Consider the following 20,750-nt stretch of genomic DNA (forward strand, 5'->3'; position numbering starts at 1 on the left):
TGTTTTGACATGGAAGAGGGCTGGTGCTTGTCCTGACCACACACACAGGTGATAATAGTTGCATTATGTTACTAATGCTGCAGTGATGTCATTTATCTATTGCACATCACGTGTGGTTGTGGTTTCAAGCACCTGCCCCTCCAATCTCTGAACAGTATGCATCAGAGGTGACCAGAGAACACAAGTGGAGCACCAGGGGTAGAACAGGTGGGACCTTTGCTGCTTCCAGAACAACCCCTTTAATTATTAATGAATAAAAATAGGTTCACAAAATAGAAGGAAGTTTCCTTTTTAACAGAGCATTGACAACATGGCAGATTTGCCTATAGGTGATGCACAGTGCACGTTGTCCATTTTCCGAACCACGTTACATTCCACCATACTGTATACAAGGTACCAGAGAATCAGCATCAGGTTTTGTTTTGTCTTTTTTAATCAGGAAATCTTTAAAAAAAAATAAAAAATAACTTTTGTGCTTCCTAATAATAAAAAAAAGCTGAGATGTACTTTACAGAAGTCCCAACTTTGAAGAATAGACACATTGATGAACTTCTGGTAAATAACATTTGTGGGGTATAAATCTTGTTCTGTCGACTTACTCCATACATTTCATTCTAATAACATGTCATTGTCTTCTGTATTTTGCATAGGCTACAGAACCAAATGCTACGATAACAATGATGAGGATGACGGCCAGACAGATGGCGATCACCGCACCGATCAGGGGATTAGAAGGGGCGCTGTTAAGGTTTGCAAAATAATCTGAAATTCCTGCATAGATAAATACAGAAAGATTTTAGACTTTGTCAAAGATTGTGTCTCATTGTGTCAGTCTGTACATTTTCTAGACCTGTCCTCCACCTTCCACACAGTCCATTACACCCTCATCTTTTTGCTTCAAAGACTTGGCCCCCTCCTGTATCTCCTCATACCTCCTCAACTGAACTTATATTGTCATCCATTCATATACCCTCCACGTCTCATCCTTTCCTTTTTGGTTCCTTAAAGGGGACCTGTAATCCCTTTCATGTTGCCTGATCAACCAATCAATCAAAGCTGGTAGGGCAGGGAGAAGCTGCCAGGGACCGCCCCTTGTAGCTTCCCCCTGCCCTACCAACTTTGATTGATTTGTGAAAAGTCAGTTGATCCTGCCCACTGACTGATTTGTATGGGAGCCTCCTAACTCCTTCTGGATAGATGATTTTGGGGAATAGGTGGATCAGACATGTTGAATTTTAACTGCCTGTCCCTATTGTTCTCATAGAGATAAGCTATAACGAGAGGAATCCGGCAGTATCTTAACCCTCCCTTCTCCACACAAACCAGAGGTTCAAGTGCATGGAGACAACAAATGTTCAGTGAACAACTATTGAATACTGATAATGTATGGATACCTTAAAGGGGTACTCCGCCCCTAGACATCTTATCCCCTACCCAAAGAATAGGGTATAAGAGGTCGTAGGGGTCCTGCCACTGGGATCCCCGCGATCTCTGTGCAGCACCTGGTGTTTGTTTAGAACACTAGGTTCCGGCGATGGGGTTGAGATGTCTTGGCCACACCCTTCGAGACGTCACACCACGCGCCCTCAATGCAAGTCTATAGGAGGAGGCGTGGTGGTCTTCACGCCCCCTCCCATCCGTTTTCAGATATAAAACAGCTCTAAACAAGTACAATGCACCGTTTTTTAGGGCTCGTGTGATTATGGCAGTGTTTTCCAAACAGCAGGGCCGGATTGGCCTACCTGGATAATTCCCGGTAGGCCAGCCGCCTTGTGTGCCAGCAGTGGCTGGAGGAGTCCAGACACATACATCAGTCACTGTGTAAGCCTGTCAGGACTCAGGACCTGTGCACCGCAGCATCACACACAGGTCCTGAGGCTGACAGCTGACACAGTGAGCGGAGGCTACAGAGTCTGTACTACATACTGTACAGACAGGACACTCACCGCTGTCTCTCCTCTCTGTCTGCTTACTGCTCTTCTGGCTCCTCCCACTGACAGCACACAGGAAGAGACAGCACACAGGAAGAGACAACACACAGAAAAAGGATCCATTTCTGGCTTCAGCTCAAAGAAACTGCATCAAAAATATTGTGTGGGACGTTGGCTTTAGGCCGGGTTCACACACAATATTTGGGCCTTATTTTGGTCAGAAATCTTACCATAACCAGTGGATCTGACATAGATGACGGAACATCCTGCGGCACAGAGGAGGCTAAAAGACCTCCAGCCGCTATTTTAACCTATCAGATCCCCATGATCACACTATGGGGATCCGATGTGTAACCCAAACCCACTGGTATCTCCATTTTATTAGTTTAAATGCCGTGATCAGCATTGATTAGCATTAATGGCAGACATCAGCATGATCGCTGATATCCTCTATTACTCAGGGCCGGTTTTAGACAATGTGTGGCCCTGGGCATAATTAAAAGTGGGGCCCTAAATGGTAATATATTGTACCATCAATGCTGTCACATTCAGCCAATATAGGCAGGGTAGCATTCCAGGAATGTTGCTGGTGTCATAAACAATCAGGGGCACAAACCACAAGGAATATGTCCCCTTTAAAAACACACAAAATATTTATATACATGGTTATCAAATTATACCACTACAATGGTGTGGAATTCATATTGCCTGATGCCCGGGGCATATAGTTCTGGGTACCAGGCAGGTGAATTTTTTTGGCTGCATAGGCAGACAGGCAACCAGTGACAGCTGTCAAACAGATTTACAGCTGCAGCTATCCCTGTGTGCCCCACCACAGAAGACAACTACTACCCCGGAGGGCGGGGAGTGATCAGCAGCAGGTTAGGGTTAATTTGCTGCATGTTCCTTTAAGAAATGCAGGGGAACCAGGCATAACATCACGTATGTCTAAGGTCTGATCAGTCCTGGCATCCCTGTTATCTAGTAGTGCGGGGAGCAGGGGGAGGAGTGCTGAATATGAGCTAGGCCTGGCCAGAGCCGTAAAAGCAGGGTTGAGTCCCCTCTAGAGCTTCACATTGTGTTAAGTTGCAGGCAATGGGACTCTGCTGCAAGTGGAATTCCAGTTGGAAAATCCGTAGTGTGAACCTAGCCTAACAGTGCGGTCATAGCAACTACACATGAACCATCACTTGCAGGTGCCAGCAGCATTAGGCTTCTTTCACACTACCGTCATGTTCCTGCATTTTGACAGACGTTTTTCTGCTGAAAAAGGTCATGAAACAACAGACAAAATAACTGAACATAACGAATGTCCAATGTCTGTTATTTTAACGGGCATTCTGTTAAAATAACGGACATGTTCCATCTGTTATCATCCGTTATTTCATCCGTTATAGTCCGTTATTTTATGTCAGTTATTTTATTTCCATGTTCTGAGCATGAGTAGTACAAATAACGGATCATAACGGACGTTAAAATAACGGGCACAAATGGATGTCAATTGTGAACATCCGTCACCCATAGACCTCAATTTTAAAATTTTAACGGCCGTTATTCGGCCGATATTTTCAACGGGACAAAAATGAGTGCATGCGCCGTCTTTTGTGCCGTCAAACATAACGGCCGTTAGTCATAACGGGACATAACTGGTGCTGCAGGATGGTAAAAAAAATCCCATTGACTTGAATGGGATATTTTGACGGCCGTATTAGGGACTTTCAGACGGGAGTTCATGACGGAAGATTTTGCAGGGTGACAACGGTAATGTGAAAGGGGCCTAATACAGGTGATGTCCTGCTCAAATGGGGCTGTGTAAATGGAAATGTCAACAAGAATGGCATTTACATTTGCTGATCATTTTTAGGGCGTACTCACACAAGATCAGCCATAAATGGAAGTATGATTTATCGCTGATCCTTTTCTTAAATTTACATATAAACACATATGTGTGCATGGTAATGATAATGGGCCTTGAAGGAAAATAGTCATCCTGTTCACCCACACTAAACCCAATACACTAGGTTATACTGTGGGTAAACAGGAGTCTGATGAGGGGTTATTGACTAAAATACATACCTTAGGTATGGGATATGTCCCTCCGAATATTCTCTTCTATCTTCACTGAATTGTGTGCTTGAGGTGGGCCCCGATGGCTCAATTTGCATATACATTGTCGCTGGTTACATGGCGCATGTGCTCACATGACCAGCAACTTGAGGTCACTAGGATGTAGAGTCACAATGAATATGCAAATTTAGCTTGTGGGTCCGCCTCCAGCACGCAATTCAGAGAAGATAGAAGCGGATCTTCGGTGGGAGATACCTTAGACCTAAGGTACGTATTTTAGTCAGTGACCCCTCATCAGCCTCCTGTTCACCCACAGTATAACCCAGGATTACCATTTTCCTTTAAAGGGTTGTGCAGTGGCGCTTTTCTGGGTATGGAGTGACGCTGCTGCGTTCCAGGTGGCAGAGCTGCTGCAGCACCTGTTTAACACCTGAAAAGTACTGGCCATGCGTCCTATTTTAATAGTGTGTGTGCACAATATCTGACTGTCATGCATCAGTCGGCCGCCACTGGGGACCCCCACAATCTTGCATTCGGCACCCACCTCTTTGAGCCGCATGCCGCGCTGCCAGCTCACAAACTGCCGGGTGCCGACCACGGGGCCGGAGTATCTTGATGTCACGACTCCGTCCTCGTGTGACATCACGCCCTGCCCCCGCTATGCAAGTATATGGGAGGGGGCGTGATGGCCCTGTTTGCCCCGCCCTAATGCCGGCCCTGTTATTACCAGTGACTGCCCGGCTACTGATGGCTTCTGGTGCTCATCTGTTATGAACCCACTACAACATAAATGTACGATGTGCGCCAAGGACCAGACGACAGTGCTGCACATTTATGCCGTACATTTATAGCATATGTCCCCCAGGGGATAAAGGTTAGATTGTATTCCAGATATCTATAAATAGTAAATAAAATGTTATTCCACTTACTCAAATCTTGGGTAAAATTCCCCATCATACTACTGTGGCTGACTGTACAGGTATAAACATCATCAGCCACGGATGTGACATTGAGAGATACAGAGGTCAGATATGTCAGGTCGGGAAATGGCAGGGTCCCCCTTTCCAGTATCTCCTCTGATATCCGGTGTCCATTCTTGTACCACATTATAGAGATGTCCTTAGGGTAATGTCCATATGCCCGGCAATAGAGCCTGACCCCGACATTGTCTATAGGAATCTGTGTTACTTTGATAACTGTAAGTTCTGTAAGAAGAAGAACAAGAGTCAAGATTCCAAATAACAAGTTATAGCGTCATCTCTTTATATTATATTTATAATAAATATTTAGGAATCCTTATAAAAAAAATAACTCTGATGATGTAACTAGCGCTGCGGCAAAGACTTGCTGACCGCAAGCGCACCTCTGTTTCTGCTTCTGGCGCTGCTGCGGTTCGCATCCTGTGATGCGAACGCATGCGACCACTGGATCATCCCTCACTTCCTCGCTTCTTTATCCCCTCCACTCTCCGTGTCTGCTGGCGCGCGTCCCCACCTCCTAGGGTGCGCGTGCGCCAGCTCTGTAAAATTTAAAGGGCCAGCGTACCATTGATCGGTGCTAGTCTGCATTAACCCTATTTAACCCCGCACTTCCTTAGATCTTTGCCGGATCTTTGTGCCATTATAGCCTAAGAGAAAGCGTTCACTTGTGACTTGCCTTGCTGCGTATCTGACCTTGCTCCTGTGCCCCTGCCTTCTGACCTCTTGCTACGTGACCTGACCTTGCTACAGTGCCACCAGCCCTGACCTCCTGTCTGTCCTGACTTCGTGTGTGCCTCATCCTCTTGTACCATGTTACACCTCGGCTGCCTGTGGGGACGAGTCATATCAGGGGTAGCGACCTGCGACAGCAAGTCCATCCCGCTTTGCGGCGGGCTCTGGTGAAAACCAGCGGCACCTTAGACTCCACACCCTGGTATGGCCCATGCCATTATCCTCACAGGTTCTGTGGATCCCCTTCACCACAGCCATAACAGTAATTATTAAAGACACTATGAAAAATCATTTTATTGTTGTACATATGGTAACCCTTTCATTGCATGCCAGGAATTCTTGTTATAGGTAATAAAAAGTGCATAACAATTAGGTGAAATATAAAATAGCAAAACAGTCCTCTAGGTATACAGATTCTAAAAATGCACAAGATATGACCAGTAAAACGGTAAATTATTTATTACTAACAATAAAATGACATATCATAGGTGTCCCGACAGGGCCCTTGCCGGAAATACACATAAGAATCATAAAAAATATAAAATGAATGAAGAATATGGAAAGAGTAAAATATTTATAGTTTCTGTGACCGCATGTCAATAGCCACCTATAACCGAATATATAGCGCAAATAGTTGCTACTAGTAGCAACAGGTAGTGGAATGATGGTTAAATCGATATAGTCACAAATTAACCAACAGGTAGTAGAATAATAGTTAGATCGATATAGTCACAAATTGAGCATCCACTGTAGTCACAAGTTAATGATCCACTGTAAGGTCCGCAATATAAGATAGTAAAATGTGAACATTCGCCGGTGCACTGCACCACTGACCACTTGCGGTAGGGAACAGAACAGAGCCACCTAGTGGGCTTTTTTTTAAAATCAGATTAAAAACATATAAAGGTTGGGAATTTTAAAGGGGTACTCCGCCCCTGGACATCATATCCCCTATCCAAGGATAGGGGATAAGATGTCTGATCGCAGGGGTCCTATTGCTGGGGACCCCCGCGATCTCTCCTGCAGCCCCCTGAGTCATCAGTTTTCTGGAGCTAAGTTTGCTCCCTGGCTGATGACAGGGGCCGACGGTTCGTGGCATCATGGTTCCGCCCCCTCATGACATCCCGCCCCACCCCCTTAATGCAAGTCTATGGGAGGGGGTGTGACAACTGCTTCGCCCCCTCCCACAGACTTGCATTAAGGGGGTGGGGCGTGACATCATGAGGGGGCGCGGGGCCATGACGTAACAAACCGCCAGTCCCTGTATCGTGAGTCATCAGCCACGGAGTAAACGTAGTTCCGGAGAGCTGATGACTCGGGGGGCTGCAGGAGAGATCGCAGGGGTTCCCAGCAGCGGGACCCCTGCAATCAGACATCTTATCCCTTATCCTTGGATAGGAGATAAGATGTCCAGGGGCGGAGTACCCCTTTAACAGCAAGTAAATAGCAAAGTGTCTTATAATTACATAAGGAACAATATATTAAAAGTTTATTTTGGTGACAGGTACTCTTTAAACTAGACAGTCTAAAAATTCTCCATATGTACCAAACTGTGATAAATGTTGAATATAATATCCCTAGGCTTTCTAGTCTAAGTTTACACCATCTAAGGATTAGACAGTATTAGTAAATCTGCTACTTTGATATTAAAAAGTAAACTAAATCTAAAACAGTTGACAAAATGTTTCTATATAACTCATGTTCGCCTACCTTTCCTATTAAATGTGCTGTTTCCCATTGACAGCATTTCTGTTATGTGTGGTATACACGTATTCAGCAGGGTATGTTTGGTTTCTTCTAATATAGTCGTATTATCATTAAATCTGTGCAAATTCCTGAGCATCCGGTGTCTCTGCTGCCCACCTTGTGGTCTCCATGTTCAAAGACATAAATGGTTTTCCATCATAGCGATAACTGAATGACGCCTGGACTGAGCCGTTATCATAGACCTTACATCCTTCTAATCCCTGCAGAATGTGGTATCCTTGAAACACACGAACAAACAATACAGAAATCTGGTTATTAGAGTTAGTTTCACACCACAGTTTTGCATACTTTTCTATTTTTGTCTTTTCACAGGACACAACATGATGCATTTAAATGGGTCATCCAGTGGAATTAGGTCATTTCTTATTGTCCCCAGGCTACAAATATTGAACACTATAACTCATCTTCCACCACTCCCTTGTAGCTCCGGGATCCGAGCGCCACATCTCCGGCCGGTCTCCACTAACAGCTGCAGCTGAGCCGGACAGAGCTGTAGACGTGATGTCACAGCGCCGCACTGCCAATCACTGGCCACAGCGATGTCCCGTCTAGGCCAGTGATTGGCAAGAAGCATTGTCAGTTCCCCCAGCAAAGACACTGGCAGGGGACTGGACACCCCAATACCAGAGCTACGATGGAGCGGTGGAATGAGATACAGACTAAGTTTCCATTTGTTTGTTTGTTTTTTTCACCAGCAAAAATTCCATAAAAACTTCTTTTTCCTGCATTTTGGCAGATTTTCTGGCATTTTTGTTGGTGTGCGGAAACAGCCAATTTAGTACCCTGTTGCAGTTATTTGCACTGCCTCCAAAGTACCACATTGTGGGTCACAAGCACTCATACAGGTGATACAGGACCGGGACTCCCGTCACTATACTGACTGAGGTCTCTGACCCTGGGGGGGGGGGGGGGGTGAGCTGGTGATGCTGAGCAGGAAATATACATCATATATCTCCTGCCCTGCATGAATTTTCAGTAGAACGACGATGTGTATACATTGTGCATTACTGTAACCCCTTGATGGGCTATGCGGCAGCCCATCAGGGAAAGGTTAACTCATGCTGCTGAGAAGCAGTGGTTAGCTTTTTGTTGTGTATACAGTATATACAGTGATCAATAGATAGAGGGAGATGTCCATTTACCAACCTGGCTCCTGTCCTGGTCCACTGTAGCCCTGCCCCTAGTGATGACATCATTAGAGGCGGAGCTACAGTCAGGGAGACAGGGGGGTGAGTATGACCCTTTCTGTTGGTGTCTACCCAAACAGCCTGCGGGTGTTACTTAACTACAACCCCTAAAAGCTGTCTGGGAATGATGGGGGTTGCAGTTTAGCAACAATTGAAGGCTCCCTGTTTGGGAACACAATACTTTAAGGGCACCAAAAATGTACTATTCCATTTTTTTGTCTTTTCTTTTCTTCTTGTTTCAGTCATTCGTTAGACTAGCGCGATGACCAGCGTTTTCTTTTTTAATAAAATGATTAATGAGGGCTGGGGGAGTGTCTTTTTGCACTACAATAATATTTCCAATGTATCGTGTTTTTATTTTAGTTTTCAGTCTAGTAGTGGAAGCTGCCTATAGACGGAATTCATTACTAAGCCTGGGCTTAGCGTTAGCTCCAAAAATAACTAGCACTAACCCCCAATTATTACCCCGGTACCACCCACAGCCACAGGGGTAACAGAAAGACCCATTATCAACAGGCCAAAGCATTAAAAATGGTGCTCCTGGGCCCAGGCGGTAACAGACTGACGTTAATGAGGCTGTGGATCGGCAATAACATTGGTCCCCACCCACCCTGCTCAGGCTGCTTCTGCTTGGTTGGTATCTGACTGAGAATAAAAAGATGGAGAACCCTATGCAGGTTTTTTTTTTATAAATGAATTTAAAAAAATGCATGATGAGTTCCCCATCTTTTTATTCTCAGCCAGATACCAACCAAGCTGCAACAATTTGACGTTACCTGGGTATGTGAGGCCCCCCTCAGCCTAAATAACGCCAGCCTGTTACCGCCTAGGCCCAGGAGCACAATTTTGATTTCTTTGCCATGCCAGAAATCTCTCCAGATGGAAAGAATGCTAATCTGCAGACATCGCTGTTGAAGGGTTTATAGCCCCACATCAGTACAGAGCAGGTTCTTCTGACTCCGCTATAAGAGGTCTGTCAACATAGACTATAAATCTCCAAAATGCATAGCAGTATTCCCGCTATGCATTTCTCTTTTGTTTGGTGGCAAAGGAATTTTTAATACATTTTTAGAGAAATGCATAGTGGGGATACTGCTCTTTTATAATTTGCTGGTATTAAAAGGGTAGATGCGTTGCGTTCAGGAGACAATCACCATACCAATCTACTAAGTAGCGGCATATGCCATATTCGAATTCGCTATATTTCGCGAATATGAGGACGAATATTCGTCCCATATTCGTGAAATTCGAATATTCGTGACGTTTTTTTGAATTGCGAAATTTCGCTATTGCACGCTATAACATCATGCGAGGGACGTTGCTAAGCTCTGACAACTGTGCTTGCTCTCATTGGCTCACAGGCATAAGTAGGACTGAATTTCCACGAATATTCGCAAGCATAAACCTTTCGCCTCACAGTCTCATCCCTGGGTCTTTAATGAAATGATACAATCGTTGCATTTATCAGTCGAAGGAGATCCCTACAATGTGCTCAGTTTATAAAACAGTTTGAAATAAAAGACGAATATTCATAATAGCGAATTTTAATCGTGAAATTCGTAATATTCGTGAATTCGCGAATATGCGATATTCGTGACGAATATTTGAATTGCAAATATTCGTGAGCAACACTACTACTAAGATGGGAAGCCTGTTGGATATTACATCACAACGTTACATGTCCATTAGGGCTGAACAGTCTTAATGATTTAAGTGTGTTCTCTTAATGATTTAGTTGTATCTATAAGTCGTATATATGTCACCATTGTAACCCCATTTTTTGTTCACCTATATATACGTGCTCCTAGACGTAATGACGACACTAAGAAGTGTTCTGCAACGTAAAACGACTGTTGACTCTGCAGCGTGAAATGACAGTCGCCTCTGCACACCTCTGCACCTACTCACTACCTCTCCCCTGCTTAATCCGTTAATGAATTGAAAGAAACAACAACATAGAAACAAAGAATGTGTCGGAAGATGAGAACAATTTGGTCCATCTAGTTTTCCCAATATTCTAAATACTAAATAAATAAGTAAAAAGCAACATAATGGTGAGTGCCGCGTCTTTTCTACCTTTTCATGCGCAGCATAAAAATGTTTAGACTGTAAAACAGTGTTTCCTAACTGGTGTTCCTCCAGCTGCTGCAAAACTACAACTCCAAGAATGCCCGGACAGTCAACGGCTGTCCGGGCATGCTGGGAGTTGTGGTTTTTCAACAGCTGGAGGCACCCTGGTTGCAAAACACTGCTGTAAAGGCTTAGAAAGAACTCTATACAACATAAAAATTCAATGCTACTTACCTTCTGTGTCATTAAGATCACTAGAGATGTTGCGTAGAAAGTTTTCCATATCTTTCTGTATCAAATAAAAACCATAACTCGCAGCCAACAAGGACGAATAAGGACTCTTAAACCAGCGAACTCTACGTTCTATCACTTCATCGTCACTGTCATACCAGAAAAGAGCTATATCATCCAGCGTCCTTGTCATTGTGTAAGAAGGAAAGTCAGGTGTCCAATCACTAGTTACAGTCCAGTAGAAATAGTGAGTGTGGATATCTGTAGAGAACATGACACATACATTGCAGTTGAAATGAAATCAATTTTATTTTACTTAACATCAATTATGCTTAGGATTTAGAAACATAGAAGGTGTCGTCAGATAAGAACCATTTGGCCCATCTAGTCTGCCCAATAATCTGAATCTTATCCATAGTCCCTGTCCCTATCTTATATGAAGGATAGCCTTATACCTATCCCTATCTTATATGAAGGATAGCCTTATGCCTATCTCTATCTTATATGAAGGATAGCCTTATGCCTATCCCTATCTTATATGAAGTATAGCCTTATGCCTATCCCTATCTTATATGAAGGATATCCTTATGCCTATCCCTATCTTATATGAAGGATATCCTTATGCCTATCCCTTTATGAAGTATAGCCTTATGCCTATCCCTATCCCTATCTTATATGAAGTATAGTCTTATGTCTATCCCTATCTTATATGAAGGATAGCCTTATGCCTATCCCTATCTTATATGAAGGATGTCCTTATGCCTATCCCTATCTTATATGAAGGATATCCTTATGCCTATCCCTTTATGAAGTATAGCCTTATGCCTATCCCTATCTTATATGAAGGGTAGTCTTATGTCTATCCCTATCTTATATGAAGGATAGCCTAATGCCTATCCCTATCTTATATGAAGGATAGCCTTATACCAATCCCTATCTTATATGAACGATAGCCTTATGCCTATCCCTATCTTATATGAAGGATAGCCTTATACCTATCTGTTAGACATAACCTTTTTGGGGCTAAACAAAGTACAGGCAGACAGTCTGTTGTTTCACTGAACGCTGCAACAGGAACAGGAACTCTTTATTACTTATGAGGCATAGACAAAACATGAACTCACAAACGTAACACTGCCATCTAGTGATCATACAATGTAGTAGGCACACAGCAATGACATACAGTGCTTGTATGCTAACACCCCCACTCAACAACTACTATCTATGTCAATCCCATTTCTGATCTAAGATACACAAATCTGTTTCTAGCTAGTGGCTTTGTCAAAGCATCAGCAATCATTTTTTCCGACTCACAATACACAAGTACACTAACCCCCCGACCTACGATGGCCCCGACATATGATAAAATCGACATACGATGGCCTCTCAGAGGCCATCGCATGTCGATGTCAGCATCGACATACGATGCTTTTATATGTCGGGGCCATCGCATTAACTGCTATCCGACAGCGCAAAATGCTTAAGCTGCTGTCGGATAGCAGTTTAAGCATCCCGGGCAGGTTCACTTACCTATTCCCGCTGCTCCGGGTCCACTTCGCGATCCTCCGGTGTCTTGCGCATCTTCTCCAGGGTCCGGGCCTAGCTTTCCGGCGTCGTTATTACATCACTACGCACGCCGCGCCGGCGCAGCAGCGTAATAACGTCACCAGAAAGCGAGGCCCGGACCCTGCAGAAGATAAGGAAGAAGCCGGAGGATCGCGAATAAGACACCGGAGCAGCGGGACAGCATCGGGAGCCCCTGGGACAGCATCGGGAGCGGTGAGGACCTGGTCCGGAACGGCGGGGACAGGTGAGTACAGCTTCCTATACTTTACATTGCACAGATCCCTCAACATACGATGGATTCGACAAACGATGGGTCGTTTGGAACCAATTACCATCGTATGTTGAGGGACCACTGTACAATCACTTTCTGATCAACTAAGTCATGAATGTAATGATGTCTGACATCGATGTGCTTGGTTCTTCCATTAATCTTCTCACTTGTTGCAAGCTTAATGCAAGCCTGATTGTCCTCAAATAAGACGGTAGATTCTGATGTTGCTTCTCCAAGATCCTTGAGTAATTGCTGTAACCACACAACTTCTTGACTGGCATAAGCTGCAGATATGTATTCAGCTTCTGTAGAGGACAATGCCACCGACATCTGTTTCTTGCTGGACCATGATATAGGACTGTCTCCCAATTGTAATAAGTAACCATTTGTGGATTTGCGTGTGCTGTGATCACCTGCCCAATCGGAGTCCACATATCCCACGAGGTTTAAATCACCACTTGCTGACAGTTTGTCTGTTTCAGATATCTCATAACTCTTTTGATCGCATTCCAGTCTCTTTGACGTGGTTTATCAACTCGCCTGCAAAGAAGAGACATACTGGCTGCAATGTCTGGACTGTATTGTTCATTGGATGTGAGAAGATCATCTTCTCCTTCTAGCTTTGGATAGACTGTATCCATAGGTGTGCTTGCTCCTTTCGCCTCTTTCATATTGAATTGCTGAAGAATAGATTCAATTTTTGCTCTCTGATTCAACAGGAAACTTCCATCTTTCTCACGCTGGATGTCAATTCCAAGAAAATACGTCACTTCACCTAGGTCTTTAGTTTCAAAGTGCTTGTTGAGTACTCCTGTTAACTTTGCAATTTCATTGTTGTTTTTGTGAGCAATGATCAGGTCATCTACATAAATTAGCAGACACATCCACTCACCGTCTACTTGTTTAGCATACAGGCACGGATCAGCTTTGTTTCTTGTAAATCCTTCATTTAGTAGAACTTGATTAACCTTCAAGTTCCATGCTCGCGCTGATTGTTTAAGGCCATAATGAGATTTATTCAACTTGCAGACAAGATGCTCTTGTCCCTTTTTCAAATATCCTTCTGGCTGTGACATGTAAATTCCTTCTTCAATATCACCATTAAGAAAAGCTGTCTTAATATTGTGATGTTTCACAATCATTGTACGCATGGCAGCCACTGTCATTAGTGTTCTGAAAGTACTTAGTTTAGCAACTGGAGGTAGTAGCATCATAGTCCTCACCGAACTTCTGTGAGTAACTTTTAGCAACCAGCCTTGCCTCGTACCGACAGATTTTCCCTTCAGAGTTACATTTGGTTTTAAAAACCCATTTACATCCTATGGCATGTTTACCTTGAGGTAGCTCTGAAAGAGTCCATGCCTGGAGATCTTTGAGTGATGTCATTTCTTCATCAGCGGCTTTATTCCATACTTGTCTCTCATGCATTGGTAGTTTCTGCATCTCTTTCCATGAACCTGGTTCAGTTTGAACAGCTCTGCGAGCTCTGTAAGATAAACGTTCAGCTGGAACACCTTTATTGATTCTGGTTGATTTTCGGACTGAAGGTATTTCTGGTTCAGTTTCAGGTTTTGATTCTTCTGCAGTAATTTCTATTTCTGTATCACTTTCCTTATTTTCTTGAGTGACTGATGTTGATTCTTTCTCAGTTTGAATAGTTTGTTGTTAAAACTTTGAGGACACAGAAGTTTGGTCAATAATCACACTTCTGCTGACTGTTACCTTGTTAGTGTCTTGATGCAAAATCCTGTATCCTTTTTGAGATTCACTGTACCCCACAAGTACACCTTCTTTTGCACATGCATCCCATTTTGTACGCTTTTCTTTTCGAATGTGTACATAGGCTTTACTTCCAAAAATTCTGATGTGTCTTAAATCTGGTTTCTTTTTGTTCCACAGTTCATATGGAGTTTTTGTTGTTGATTTTCCCGGCAAACGATTTTGAAGATAACATGCAGTTGTGATAGCTTCTCCCCAGTATGTAGTTGGCAAATCAGCGTCAAATAGCATGCTCCTCCCACTTTCACACAGCGTGCGCTTCATTCTCTCTGCAACTCCATTTTGCTCTGGGTTATATGGAACTGTTGTCTGGAACATAATTCCGTGCTTCTTGAGAATGGATGGTGTTTTACCACTTGTATATTCTGAGCCATTATCTGTTCGTAGTACTCTGGGCATTGCGCCAAAAATATTATTCACTTGAGCGAGATACTCTTCTAATTTCTCTGGCACTTCATCCTTATTGTGAAGTAGAAATACTGTGGTATATCTGGAGTAATCATCAATGAAGGTCAGGTTTACTTTTTCTTTCCTGGAGTCATAGTTTTCATTGGACCACAAAGATCTGAATGTATTAAGTCCAGAAGTTTTTGAGCTTTGCTGTTGGTCTGCTTGGGAAAAGGTGTCCTTGCCATTTTTCCTTTAATACAGCTGGTACGAATCATTATGTGATCACATGGATTAATCTTTTTTTTTTTCTTTCAATATTTTTTTATTGAATTTTACCAAACAAACATGTATAAAGGACAGGCGCAGCTGTCAACGTATTATTTTACAACAAGAAAAACAGCGAACATTTGTTTACTGCATATAGGAAGACTTGATTGTCGATTCAATCTTGCATATAAGATAGGCAGTTGTTTAGCCAAACCAAAAGGAAAACAGAAATAAAAGACTAAAGTAAAATAAGTAAAAATAAAGGTAATATAACATCTCCGAGATAACTTACATGGTAGAATGCGTGCATACCAATAATGTTATATATGCATATACATATACATACATATACACACACATACACATTTTTTTTTCTTTTATCCTTATATATCTGATATATAATGAAACGTTGTAGAAAAGTGCAAATGCCAAGACATTACTTATAGAACAAGATGATGAAAAGGTTTAACTCTAATAATGGATGTCAATGTGCCCCATGTAACCTAATGTCGTTTTGTAAATATCATGTCAGTGGAAAAATCACTTTTAATCTAAATATGTCTACAATGAGAGGACAGAGACCATGAAGACCGTCTGATGTTAAATTTGTCCAACTTTCCAGAACCCCTAGCTATAACCTTTTCGAATGAATATGTAGTATTCCCTATCTTATATGAAGGATAGCTTTATACCTATCCCTATCTTATATGAAGGATAGCATTATGTCTATCCCTATCTTATATGAAGGATAGCCTTATGTCTATCCCTATCTTATATGAAGGATAGCCTTATGCCTATCCCTATCTTATATGAAGGATAGCCTTATGCCTATCTCTATCTTATATGAAGAATAGCCTTATGTCTATCTCTATCTTATATGAAGGATAGCCTTATGCCTATCCCTATCTTATATGAAGGATAATCTTATGCCTATCTCTATCTTATATGAAGGATAGCCTTATGCTTATCCATATCTTATATGAAGGATAGCCTTATGCCTATCCTTATCTTATATGAAGGATAGCCTTATACCTATCCCAATCTTATATGAAGGATAGCCTTATGCTTATCCATATCTTTATCTTATATGAACGATAGCCTTATGCCTATCCCTATCTTATATGAACGATAGCCTTATGCCTATCCCTATCTTATATGACCTATCCCTATCTTATATGAAGGATAGCCTTATGCTTATCCCTATCTTATATGAACGATAGCCTTATGCCTATCCTTATCTTATATGAAGGATAGCCTTATGCCTATCCCTATCTTATATGAAGGATAGCCTTATACCTATCCCTATCTTATATGAAGGATAGCCTTATGCCTATCCCTATCTTATATGAAGGATAGCCTTATGCCTATCCCTATCTTATATGAAGGATAGCCTTATGCCTATCCCATTCATGCTTAAACTCCTTCACTGTATTTGCAGCGACCACTTCTGCAGGAAGGCTATTCCATGCATCCACTACTCTCTCAGTAAAGTAATACTTCCTGATATTACTTTTAAATCTTTGCCCCTTTAATTTAAAACTATGTCCTCTTGTGGTAGTTTTTCTTCTTTTAAATATGCTCTCCTCCTTTGCCGTGTTGATTCCCTTTTTAAAAGTCTCTATCATATCCCCTCTGTCTCTTCTTTCTTCTATACATGTATCTTCTCTGAACTCTCTCTAGAGTATCTATATCCTTCTGGAGATACGGCCTTCAGTACTGCGCACAATACTCCAAGTGAGGTCTCACCAGTGTTCTGTACATTGGCAAGAGCACTTCTCTCTTTCTACTGCTTATACCTCCCCCTATACATCCATGAGCACTTCTCTATTTCTACTGCTTATACCTCTCCCTATACATCCATGAGCACTTCTCTCTTTCTACTGCTAATACCTCTCCCTATACATCCATGAGCACTTCTCTCTTTCTACTGCTAATACCTCTCCCTATACATCCATGAGCACTTCTCTCTTTCTACTGCTTATACCTCTCCCTATACATCCAAGCATTCTGCTAGCATTTCCTGCTGCTCTATTACATTGTCTTCCTACCTTTAAGTCTTCTGAAATAATTACTCCTAAATCCTTTTCCTCAAATACTGAGGTCAGGACTGTGTCAAATAATCTATATTCTGCCCGAGGGTTTATACGCCCCAGGTGCATTATCTTGCCCTTATCCACATTAAATTTCAGTTGCCAGTGTTCTGACCATTCTTCTAGTTTGCCTAAATCCTTTTCCATTTGGCGTATACTTCCAGGCACATCAACCCTGTTACATATCTTTGTGTCATCAGCAAAAAGACCAATACCTTACCATGGAGACTTTTTGCAATATCCCTAATGAAGGTATTAAACAAAATTGGTCCCAGTACAGATCCCTGAGATCCCCACTGGGATCTGAGGCTCTCTCCACTAAAGTCTATAGAGATACCAAAATAGGGATTTAGGGGTAAAGTCTTCCGAGGCTCTCTCCACAAAAGTCTATAGAGATACCGAAATAGGAATTTAGGGTTTTAAAGAAATAACAGGTATAATGGGGCTTTGTCTTGTGAAGCATCTGTAGGTAGATAAGCCATAAATGCCTGATAGGTGGGGAGGCCGAGCTGCATCAGCTTAAATGGGGAGGGGGTAAGGTCTTCAGAGGCTTTCTCCACTAAAGCCTATAGAGATACCAAAAAAGATTAGCACTGCTTGCAAGTGTAACTACCTCTACATTGAAGCCGATACAGCATACGTCCTTTTAAAGGAGATCTGTTGTGCAATTTAACTTATCCCCTATCCGAAGGATAGGGGATAAGTTATAGATCGCGGGGGGTCCGAGCACTGGGGCTCCCGGGGATCTCCTGGATGGGGCCGCAGCAGTATGCTGGAAAGGGAGCGTTCCGTCCCCGCATGACGCAGCGGCCGACACGCCCCCTCCATATACCCCATAGAGATACATGGAGGGGGCTTGTCTGCCGCGGCTTTCTGCTGGTGACGAAACTTCACCTTCTGCAGACTGCCGCAGCCCCGTCCAGGAGATCCCGTGGGGCCCAAGCACTCAGACCCCCCGCGATCTATAACTTATCCCCTATCCTTTGGATAGGGGATAAATTATTTTGCGCTGGAGTACTCCTTTAAAACCACTTTGCATTGGAAAAAAGGGATTAGGGGACCTCCATTCTCCCAATGGGTCCAAAACAATCTGCTGTCTAATTTTAATATAGCTCCAAGGCCTCTGCTTTCTTTCAAACTATGAAGTTACATGATGAAGTTTTGGATGTCTTCAGCCACTACTAGGGGGAGCTTACTGAAGACACATTTACACAGTCAGTGTCTTTTATCCTGTTTTGTATGCAAAAACAAAAACTAACGTTGCAGCCACAATGTGCAAGATCAGTTATTACTTTACCACATAAAGCTAAGTTGACACATTGGAAAATGAAAACAAAAATACATATAAAAAGCAGCAGTTCTTTGTTTTTTTGTTTTAAATCTAATAATGTGTTCCATTTAAGTCTACACTTTTTATATGTCTAGCTTCTGTATTTGGCTCACAATTCCCTCTGTTCTGCTGCTCACTCATTCTGACATCCAAGGCTCAGGAAAGGTGCGTTTCCGAGGCAAGCATTGAGCCCGACCTCACTCACCAGGCATTGACTTCCTCCCTGAGTCTGCTGTGCTGGGTCTCTTCAAACAATCACTGCAGGCTGCTCTGTAACCCCCTACTCTCTGTATTCATGCTGCAAGCTGATAGGACAGGAGTGAGCACAGAGAAATTCTAGTCCTAGGAATGCTAACCCTCCATCTATAGCACAGAATTTAAAGACATTTTACCTGCAAAGGCAAAGTGAACGGACATCATAAGAAGAAACACTTCAGGTAGAATATATCTGCCCATCCTGGTGCACACTCCTGTAGTCTTATTCTTTACACTGGCACAGCTGAGACTCTTACAACACACTTTATATAACAATCCCTGAGCTCTTAGGTGTGTCTGCACCTGACATGTAAAATCCCTTGTAAAATTAGGAGGTAATATCTATAATTCCCACAGGATCAGATAAACCAGTACCGTGTGAACTGACACATACCAAGTACATGTCCTATAGCAGTGGTCTCCAACCTGCGGACCTCCAGATGTTGCAAAACTACAACTCCCAGCATGCCCGGACAGCCGTTGGCTGTCCGGGCTTGCTGGGAGTTGTAGTTTTGCAACATCTGGAGCTCCGCAGTTTGGAGACCACTGCCCTATAGAATAAGAAACCTTGATGCAATTGTTTTAAGACAGTAACACAAATATCATTAAAAAAAAGTTTGGCTTAATACTGACCTCCACTATGTATTCTTCATGAGGGAACCATTCATGAAGACATTGGTGCCAGTATTTGTGAAATGGGTCACGATGGCTGGATCCATACATCCTGCAGCCTGGCTACATACATGCAGCGCAAATTCTTTATTCACATCAGCATTGCAGTTCATTTGTTATATATACCTGGTGGGGTAAAAAAAAAGATGGTATTGCTGTCAAAAATAGGAAATGTCCTGCATTCCTTGTACCTAAGACATGGGAAGAGGAATTGATCTTGGGTGACAACTATTTTATGACCACACAATTTTTTTGGAGAGATGTCCAGCGCAGTATGTAGGATGAAACAGGAAATCTTTATTACGGATCACATGGATATACACGGGAACAATAGCCAACGCGTTTCGGATTAAACTGGACCCTTAATCATGGCATCACAAATACACATACATGTAGAGTTTAAATCGGAATTACAACTGGTCATGTGTCTATGACATCACATATTTAAAACCATATACAAAACATGGAAAATTTCGCCCAGTGACAAAAAACCTGGAAACTGGATTATAATTGGCTGCACAAAGTAGTCTACACGAATACAATCCACCAGAGACACAGCAAATTAACAGATTAGCATGCATATCAAATTATGCAACAGAGAGAAGGGAAAGGGGGAAGGGGAAAAGATGGGGGGGGGAGAGAAAAGACACAAAAAAATCATTTAAATATATGTATGAACACTACATGTAAATCAGAGATAATCAATAAGTTAAAATCAAATCATGTCTATAAATTCATACCTTGCAGTTCTCTAGTGTTCAATACAAAGATCCAATATGATTCTATGTTGAGTAATTTTCCACAGCATTAATAAATAAAGAAGACAAATCCCCGTCATGCTTGTCTCTAAAATGTTTACATACTGCTGACACATTAAAGGGGTTCTCCACCATAAGGTGATTTTAGTACGTACCTGTCAGACAGTAATGGACATGCTTAGGAAGGATCTGCGCTCGTCTTGGGGCTAAATGGCTATGTTGTGAGATTACCATAACACTGTGGCTAGCTTTTTGTGAACTGGTATTTTCTGTTTGAGTTTTCATCTTTGCCTACAAATCCCATAATTCCATTTTCCTTCTTCCCACACATCAGCCACCCCACCCATTGAAACATAAATGAGCTGCATCCATTCAAAAGACCTGGGGCTTTCAATCAGGGTCCCTAC

At 42.6% G+C, this 20,750-nt stretch overlaps 1 pseudogene; it reads right to left on the reverse strand.

The window, feature by feature from the left end:
• Positions 1-404: 404 nt before the first annotated feature.
• Positions 405-18,993, reverse strand: LOC130290619 (major histocompatibility complex class I-related gene protein-like; annotated as a pseudogene).
• Positions 18,994-20,750: the final 1,757 nt, after the last annotated feature.

This window comes from Hyla sarda, chromosome 9 (assembly GCF_029499605.1).
Source record: "Hyla sarda isolate aHylSar1 chromosome 9, aHylSar1.hap1, whole genome shotgun sequence".
In the NCBI taxonomy this organism is placed as follows: domain Eukaryota; kingdom Metazoa; phylum Chordata; class Amphibia; order Anura; family Hylidae; genus Hyla; species Hyla sarda.